At 37.6% G+C, this 8,917-nt stretch overlaps 1 long non-coding RNA gene across 1 annotated transcript in view; it reads right to left on the reverse strand.

Moving 5' to 3' along the window:
* The window catches only part of LOC131809791 (uncharacterized), a 96,774-nt gene extending 88,492 nt beyond the window's left edge, over nt 1-8,282 (reverse strand). The window contains exon 1 of the long non-coding RNA XR_009345302.1: nt 8,098-8,282. This is a non-coding gene — a long non-coding RNA (uncharacterized LOC131809791). The remainder of the gene's footprint in view (nt 1-8,097) is intronic.
* Nucleotides 8,283-8,917: the final 635 nt, after the last annotated feature.

Consider the following 8,917-nt stretch of genomic DNA (forward strand, 5'->3'; position numbering starts at 1 on the left):
AGCCAGATGATTGAAATTACAGATGATAGAACTGAGATTCAGAATTCAAATCATGGTCCAAAAGCACACAACGAATGAATAGAGCCAAGATTCATTTCTGAGTCTATCTCTTCACTCTTCAATGTCTTAAATCCCTCTTGCATGTTAAGTCCCTGAGAAGATCTCATCTCCTCTCTGCAAGCCATTCATAAGCATAAAAGTCTTGAAAGCCCAGTAGAAGTTCCTTCCTTCATTTAATAAATAATTATGAAGCACCTGCCCTCCGCCATGCCCAGTGCTGAGCAACACGGTGGTGAAGGAAACCTACATGGAATTTGTTCTCATGGCCTTGATTTTCGTCTGAATTATTCTTCATTTTGAACCAGAGGCGTCTCGAAAATAACCCAGAAATGAAAAGAAACTAGACTCTACATAGTGAACCAGATATATGCAGTCTGTCACCCACCGTCTGGTGACTCAGGCTAAACAGAGTACATGGGGCCCGGTTGTATCATCTACAAAACACAGATAATAAAAATGTACTATTTACTTCAAGGTGGTATTATGCAGACTAAACCATATAATGCATATGAAATTGCCATGAGCACACACACACACACACACATATATATATGCATGTATGTATAAGGATTAGCATTCTACTTACTCGGGAAAAGTAAGATGGCTTTAACATATAAGAAAGCAATGAGGGGCGCCTGGGTGGCTCAGTGGGTTAAAGCCTCTGCCTTCGGCTCAGGTCATGATCCCGGGTTCCTGGGATAGAGCCCGGCATCGGGCTCTCTGCTCAGGGGGGAGCCTGCTTCCCCCTCCCTCTCTCTCTGCCTGCCTCTCTGCCTACTTGTGATCTCTGTCTGTCAAATAAATAAATAAAATCTATAAAAAAAAAAAAAAAAAGAAAGAAAGAAAGAAAGCAATGATGTGACATGATGCCAAGGTTTTACCAGATTGCAAGGATCTGAGGCTCTTGCTCATATAGACTACAGAGGGTTAAAGCAGGGGTAGTTTGCAGCAACATATGGGACTTGAGAAATGAACAAGGGAGAGATGCAGAAGACATAAATACTTTTGAAGATGTATTAAGGAATGTAGAACTTTTCCTTGTGGTAAAATAACTGATACTGAGAGGCTCTGATTTTTCGTTTAATTTTGGCTTCGGGGTAGACAGGGAGAATCACCATCAGACCTGCCTTTAAGAGACATCCCACTGATTTCTGGGTGGGCAGGGGGCTGGCAAAGTTAAACCAGGACGCTGATTAGGAGGATGTTGAGACCTTTAACATCGAGCTCTCGCTGAGTTACCATGACCCATGGCTGAAAACAAATGAGTGCCATAGATATAAACGATAAGCAGAGTAAATAGTTTGTCAAAGAAATGAAACACTAATTAAAAAGGCAGATGAGGGGGCGCCTGGGTGGCTCAGTGGTTTGGGCTGCTGCCTTCGGCTCGGGTCATGATCTCAGGGTCCTGGGATCGAGCCCCGCATCGGACTCTCTGCTCCGCAGGAAGCCTGCTTCCCTCTCTCTCTCTCTCTGCCTGCCTCTCTGCCTACTTGTGATCTCTGTCTGTCAAATAAATAAATAAAATCTTTAAAAAAAATAAAAAATAAAAAAATAAATAAAAAGGCAGATGAGTACTGAGCTAAGTGAGGAGGGACCCAGCGATCATTAAAGTTGTATCCTCTGGGGTGCCTGGGTGGCCCAGGCAGCTGGGCATCTGCCTTGGGCGTGGGTCATGATCCCAGTAGTCCTGGGATTGAGTCCCGTGTCAACCTCCTGCCCAGCGGGGAGTCTGCTGCTCCTTCTACCCTTCCCTCCAGCTCATGATCTCTCTCTCTCTCTCTCAAATAAAATCTTAAAAAGAAAAAAAAAAAAAAAGAAAAGAAAAAAAATGTTGTGTCCTCTGGCCTAGGTTTATAGGACTTCCAGATCTGACTTGAAAAATCTCCCCCTGCCTATCCCCCAAGGCTCCCAATTATCCTTTTTGTTCAGACTGGGGGGAAAGCATGATTGCTGCCCTTTGGGTGAGTGAAACACAACCACCATCCATGGGATGGTCAAGGCCAACAGGGCAGGGGTCTTACCGGCCTGAGAATCCATTAGTGGCTTCCAGTCCTGTCTCTGTCATCACACCCACAATATTTAGAGCATCTTCTCTCTGCACACAATGCTGCTGTAGAGCAATGTACTTCTGTCTCCCCCAGGAAAATAGATGTATTCATTTTTGTGGTATCATAATATTAAGCAGCTAGCCATTGCTTCTCACCATCTCACTTCTTACACACTTCTGCTTTGCCAGCTCTAAGTCCCATGCCTAAATACTGTGAAAACCAGAGGAAACATTATAAAAGTAATTGCATTGGCAAACAAAACATATAAACCCTCTGGATAGAAGTGAAAAATCCAACAATTCACTTTTCTTCCCTTTTCCAAGATAAATTCTTAAAAAAAAAAAAAAAGTTCTTATGACATAAAGCCTCATATTTGAATGATCTATCTCATAACTTCATAGTTACGATGACCATCGATCTGATTTAATTCATAACTTTAAGAGGTGTCTATATTACTAGGGATATCAGTTATGCAACTGGAGCACAGAAGTTAAATAAACACTTCAAAATTCATAGATGATTTAAAAACCGTTGGTACTTAAAGGCAAGTCACCTGATCCAGGATATATTGCCACCTCTTAGACTATAAAGGTAAGCTCTGATTAACTGAATTGGCCCCTTGATCAAACCATACAGTAGGCTCAAAGGCAATCTCTTCAAAGTCAAAACCCCACTCTTACTTTTATACCAGTTGTGGACTTTTTATTGATATTGGGTTGAAAAGAATAATATAATTATAATGAAAACAATGATAGTTGAGCAGCTGTGGTATAATGGTTCATAGTAAATGGCAACAACAGTAATAGAACAGCTCTAGCATGGTGATCAAATATGCAGGCTCTGGAAAATTCTGTCTGGCTCAGTGCATCGGCTCCAGCATTCTTTGACTGTATATGTATGAGCTGAGGCAAGTTAGCCTCTCTGTTCCTTTCCTTTTTTTTCTTTAAATAACTCTATCCTTCAGGTGTATGGAAAAAAAAAAAAAGCATGGGGGATCGTAATAATACCATCTAACAAAAATTCATTATAAACATTAAAAGAAGTAATACATATTAAGGATCTGAAATGTGGTAAACATTCAGTAAGTGTTACCCACAGTCATTATTTTAAAAACATATTGTATGTAGCTATACTATTATACTGTTAACATATTATTAGTATTATTGTTGTCATTATTGTTATTACTATCATTATTGTAACTACTTTCTGGTTCCCAACAGCCCCATGAGATAAGTAGTGAATAAGCTCTATAATTATTCAGCTATTAAGGGCCTGAGTCAGAAATTGAAACAAAATGCCCAATAGCAAAATTCCATAAAGCCTTGCTTGTTGGTTTCCTATTACTCCTAAAACAAATTACCATAAACTTAGGAGCTTAAACAACACAAACTTATTATTATACAGGTCACATATACAATATATATGTATTATATATTGTAGGCCAGAAGTCTAGCATGATGTCACTGAGCTAAAGTCAAAGTTTAGCAAGGCCATGCTATGTACCTTTCTGTCTGTGGGGGAGAATCCATTTCTTTGCTCATTCAGGTTCTTAGTGGAATTCAGTTCCTTATGGTTGTCAGACTGAGGTCTCATTTCCTTTCTGGCTATCAGCTGAGGAGAGTTTCCAACTTCTAGAAACCAATCACTCTTTGTCTCAAGGTCCCCTTCCTGCATTGGCAATTTGAACAACAGAGGGTCAAGTGTGTCTTATGCCTCAAATGTCTCCTGTTTATTTTAACATATATTTCTCTAATTCTCCTGCCTTTCTTTTTCATTTTTAAGGCCTGTGTATTTATGTTGGGTCCATGCAGATAATCCAAGGTATTCTCCCTATCTTAAGGTCTGTAACCTTAATTTCATCTTCCAAGTTATTTTTGCCATGTTGTATGTAACATATACACACGTTCCAGAGCTGAGGGCATGGGCATCCTTTTTGGGCCATCATTCTGCCATATCATAAAATGGCACCTTGGGGCACCTAGGTGGCTCAGTTGGTTAAGAGTCCCCCTTCAGCTCAGGTCATGACCACAGGGTCCTGGGACTGAGGCCCACACTGGGCTCCCTACTCAGCAGGAACCGCTTCTCCCTCTTCCCCTGCTCCTATTTCCCTTCTCTTGAATAAATACATTAAATAAAACATAAATAATGTGGCACCTCTGATTTGTGCTGGGGACCAGTTGGAGTCAGACAAATAAAGCTGCTAGTGACAGAGAAGGAAAATGAACTTTATAAGCAAGAGGGCAAAATTAATCAAACTTTCTAAGAGGCAACTCCAATTGCATACTAAACCTGTGACCAATAGTAAAAGCAAGAGTGTGGGTATAACAGGTCAGTTTATGAGAAATAGAGCAAATTACAAATTTATTAAAGTGGTAAACAGGGGAAAGTGAAAAAATCTAAAAGAAGTGATGGGCAAATGTAATTTGATGGTGCTAAAAAATTTCTTAGTTATTTTATTTTAGAAAAGGAAGAATTATTTAAAAGGGGATTAATAAGAGTTGAGCAAATAAAATATGTATGCAAGAATATGTGACAAGCGATTAACCCCACAAATTTATTAATATCTCCTACAAATTAGTAAGAAGATGAAAAGTTCAAGACATATGGACAAAGGAAACTAGTAAACAGGCAATCTGTAATTGAAGAAACATCAGGGTTCAATGATATATGTAAGATCTTAATTACATATATATACAAATAATTCAAATGCCAAAATTAAGCAATGATTAAAATTTACCTAAAAAGAACATTTTCCTAGAGATACAACTTCTAAACAATTATCTCAAGAAAACAAGCAGAAATATGTATAAAAATTATGTGTAAGAATATTCATTAGAGCACTATTTACATATAATGGGGAAAAAAATAAAGAAAAGGGTATATGTAACTAAAACAATTCTCTTCATTTTCAATGAATGCCTTATATATTCATTGTATAATATATTTAGCCAAACATGTGAACATGTTTTGGTATTGGAAATAAATGAAAAATCTATTCAAAATATTTTGAAAAAAAAAAAAAAAGAGATGAAAACAAAAATCATGTTATTGAGATATTCCTAAGAACAGAGATCTTTGAAAAGTAATTTGAGAAAGACATCCAAGTGATAGTGAGCCCAGCAGAAAGCTACTTTAAAACCTTTCAGAAGAATTCAGGGACGCCTGGGTGGCTCAGTTGGTTAAGCAGCTGCCTTCAGCTCAGGTCATGAAATCCTGGGATTGAGTCCCACATTGGGCTCCTTGCTCCGCAGGGAGCCTGCTTCTCCCTCTGACTCTGCCTGCCACTCTGCCTGTGCTCGCTCTTGCTCTCTCTCTCTCTCTCTGACAAATAAATAAATAAAATCTTAAAAAAAAAAAAAAACCTTTTGGAAGAATTCAAGGTGCAAATATAGAACCATTTGGGAAAGAATAAACTAGGATAAAAGCTAAAACACAAATGTGAAACAAGCATATAAATGCATCCAGTTTTGTGGCGATTAGGGCAAACATGAAATTTAGAAAGATACTATCATGAATTGAGTTAGATTTAATCATTAGTTTTCATTTAATGATTCAGAATTAGCCATGATTTTTCATTTAATGGATAAGATTTATGGTACTATACAAGAATGAAAATATTAGTAATTAATAGAAAAGGTTTGGTAAAGACATATGATCTTTCACTCAAAGACAATTCAATATTGGAAATGAGGCATGATTGCTTTACATCTGGCAGAAATTTATAACACTAAATTGATAATAACATTTAACTATAGGAAGAAAATGTAAATTTCACTCAGAGTTCATACTATGAGTAATGAATAATCAACTGAGGAATAATTGCAGTCATAAAACATCATTATTCATACACTTTACTTCTCAGGGCATCTTTAAACAATACTGAATATGGAGACACTTGAACAGAAATGGAAAAATCGTCACTTCCCACTGGCATCCGAAAGGATGTAAGAGTCAACACCAAAAAGACACAAGATCATAAGTACTCAGTTAACAAAATGCAGGAGATATAAGGTACACAAATTAAAGACTATATGTTTCCCTCATTTCAGGATATTGATCTTGAAAGAATGGGACTACCGTTTTTAGAGAAAGTAAACATGAAGACATTTTCCATGTGTAGAAACAGGTATTTTGATCTTCCTCCAAAGAATAATTCCTTTTCTCCATTAAGCCCCTTCTAAAAATCTACTCTTTACCAAAACCTTTCAATTCTGTCCAAAACATTATTTCCAGTAATCTATTCTTTCAATATTGCTTCCACGCTACAACATTATATGCTATGTGTGAATCTCCATATCCCATGCCAAATTTTATATTTTGCAAGTCTTTAAGCAAGAGTTTTACTCTCCTATGGAAATAATTCACTACTGAGAAGAAGAAATTGATTAGAAGATCTTTGACATGTATTAATTAGTGTTACCTTTCTCCTTGAAGTAGTGTTCAAGAGATATCAAGATGGCTACCTGTGTCTGCCCTCAGTCAGGGGTTGTGCGATGATTCTTAGGGAAGTCCAATGAAAGGAAAAGACAAGGGATCCCCAAAGTTCAGGAACATGACCATTTGATTACTTGGGATTTTCCTAAGAGATAATGCAAGGCTGTTTCTTAATCAGTATTTAATTAGAAGCTAGAGAGTTCAGGTGGGTCACCTAAGAGGAAAAGCTTTATTAGGAGGTTCAAGGAGTTCTCCAGTTAAAGTCCTACAGTAAAATTGAGGTTCAGTCTAACATCATCATGAAACATGTATACTAGTAGAGAAATGACAATCACACACATATGAAAATACATTTTTTAAACTACATTTAAGCCACAGGGATGAGAAGAAGGAAAAGATGACTATTTAAATGACTAAGAATGTTAATAGATTCCATTCACTCTAGCTTCACCAGTTAAAACACTAGCACTCTTCCCTGTCAGTTTGCTGTAGTGGGGCCATTCATACTCAGCTTGGAAAGACTTCAGGGCTGGGAGATTTGTCATGTTTTCTGCATATTCCAAAGGTTTACATACTGCTAGGAGACAGCACTAATAATAAAGCATGTTCTCATGAATTCCCTCTAATAACTAGAAAACCGATACAAACTGCAGAACTGGGGAGATTAACGAGAATGCAAAGACATACAATAAGCACATCGGCCCTACTTCATCAAGCAAATGTTCTTTGCTGTACAATAACAAAGATAATTGAAGACTGTACTGGAAGAGAGCTTAACCATCTAATAAGTACTTGGCTGTAATTCACTTGCCAATCAGAAACTGAGACATGACAAGTTCTGAAGCAGATAATGCCTGATTTGAGCAGTGGCCTTGTTGTTTATTGATTTCAAATTTGGCTTAGAGGGTTACATAAGAGTTAAAAAAAAAAAAAAAAAAAGATTCTGAGGGAGGGACTAATTAACCACAGCAAGTTTAACTTAAAGTTCTATCATGTTCTAGCTTAAAGTTCTATCAAAATAAAATTCATTTTACTGGTTTCCCTATAATCAAGACATTACTTTTTTATGTAACAAAAAGGGAATGCAAATTAAAGCAATCAAACTGTTGCAGTTTCCCACTCATGGAATAGGCTGCCAACATTTTCTAATAATGGAATCTTACTAGTCGTGTACCCTTAAGCTAGTTTCTGTAAACTTAAGTACATTTTGCTATAAAATATGAATAGCAGTGACTACCTTGTAGGGCTGCTGTGAGGGTTGAGATGCATTGTGAATTTATTCAGTACCAAATGAAGACTGGACACATAGGATCAATGATACCTCCCAGCATTGTTTTGCATGAGTCTATGTGAATGAGAAATTTAATTTGGGGTTGCAAGAGGAAGCAAAAGAATAGTACATGGCGACCAGACACAGAAGATACTCAAGTTGAGGAAACAGAAGATGAAGTCTATTGTTCAGCCACCTCAAGGTCTAGAAAAGAAGTGCAAGACAAAAGAGGAAGGATTGCTCTGATGAAAGATAGTGAGAGACTCTGTATGCAGTCAGCCATACCTCAGGGTGTGGGGAACAGAGTTAGGAAGACCAAAGTTCTTCTCATCTTTCCATCTCTGAAAATGGCAGCATCCAGCCAGCTTGCATAGCAGATGAGAAGCATCAACAGTACCAGCTATGCCTTCAGAGAGCAAAAATTTCAAGACGACTGACAGCAATGGCCATGGTGAAATACCTCTCTCAAAACATTTTTAAGCAATACATGTCCAAAAGAGTGCTACATAAAAGAATGCGAATAGACTGTTCTTGAGCACATGAGAAATACCTCTTAGAAATTCCACAGAGAAATGGAAGGGTTTAACAGGGAAGTGGAGAAGGCTGCTGGAAGGAGCTCAGGACACATTGAAACCTGGAGCTTAATGTATTTTGTACCTGCAGCTGATAGCACCTGAGTTACTTAAGTCACATGGTTTACATATTTTTGTTCTTGCTTTTTTGCCCCGACTAAAAACAAACTCCTAGAGGACAGATGCATAACCTCAATTGTTTTGTATTCCGCATGTTACCCAGCACTATGCTGGGCACCGGTTAGCTGTTTAATACATTCTTAGTGACTTTCATAGTGTATAGGCCAGATAAATTGATCAATAAATAAATAAGTAAAGGGATACTTTAGAAAAAATTTGACAAACAAAACATAAATAAATCACCAAGAACAGATGGCATCCAACCAAATGTTTCTAAAGCAGTTAGAGGACACTGGAATTGCTGGCTAAAATGTTTAATGTTTCATTAGAATTGGACACAGCACCAAACTGCTGGCACTTGGCCATCTCGTTTTTAAAAAAGATTTGGAAAGTGACCTTGGAATTGGTTTGCT

The sequence above is a fragment of the Mustela lutreola genome, chromosome 10 (genome assembly GCF_030435805.1).
Source record: "Mustela lutreola isolate mMusLut2 chromosome 10, mMusLut2.pri, whole genome shotgun sequence".
In the NCBI taxonomy this organism is placed as follows: Eukaryota; Metazoa; Chordata; class Mammalia; order Carnivora; family Mustelidae; genus Mustela; species Mustela lutreola.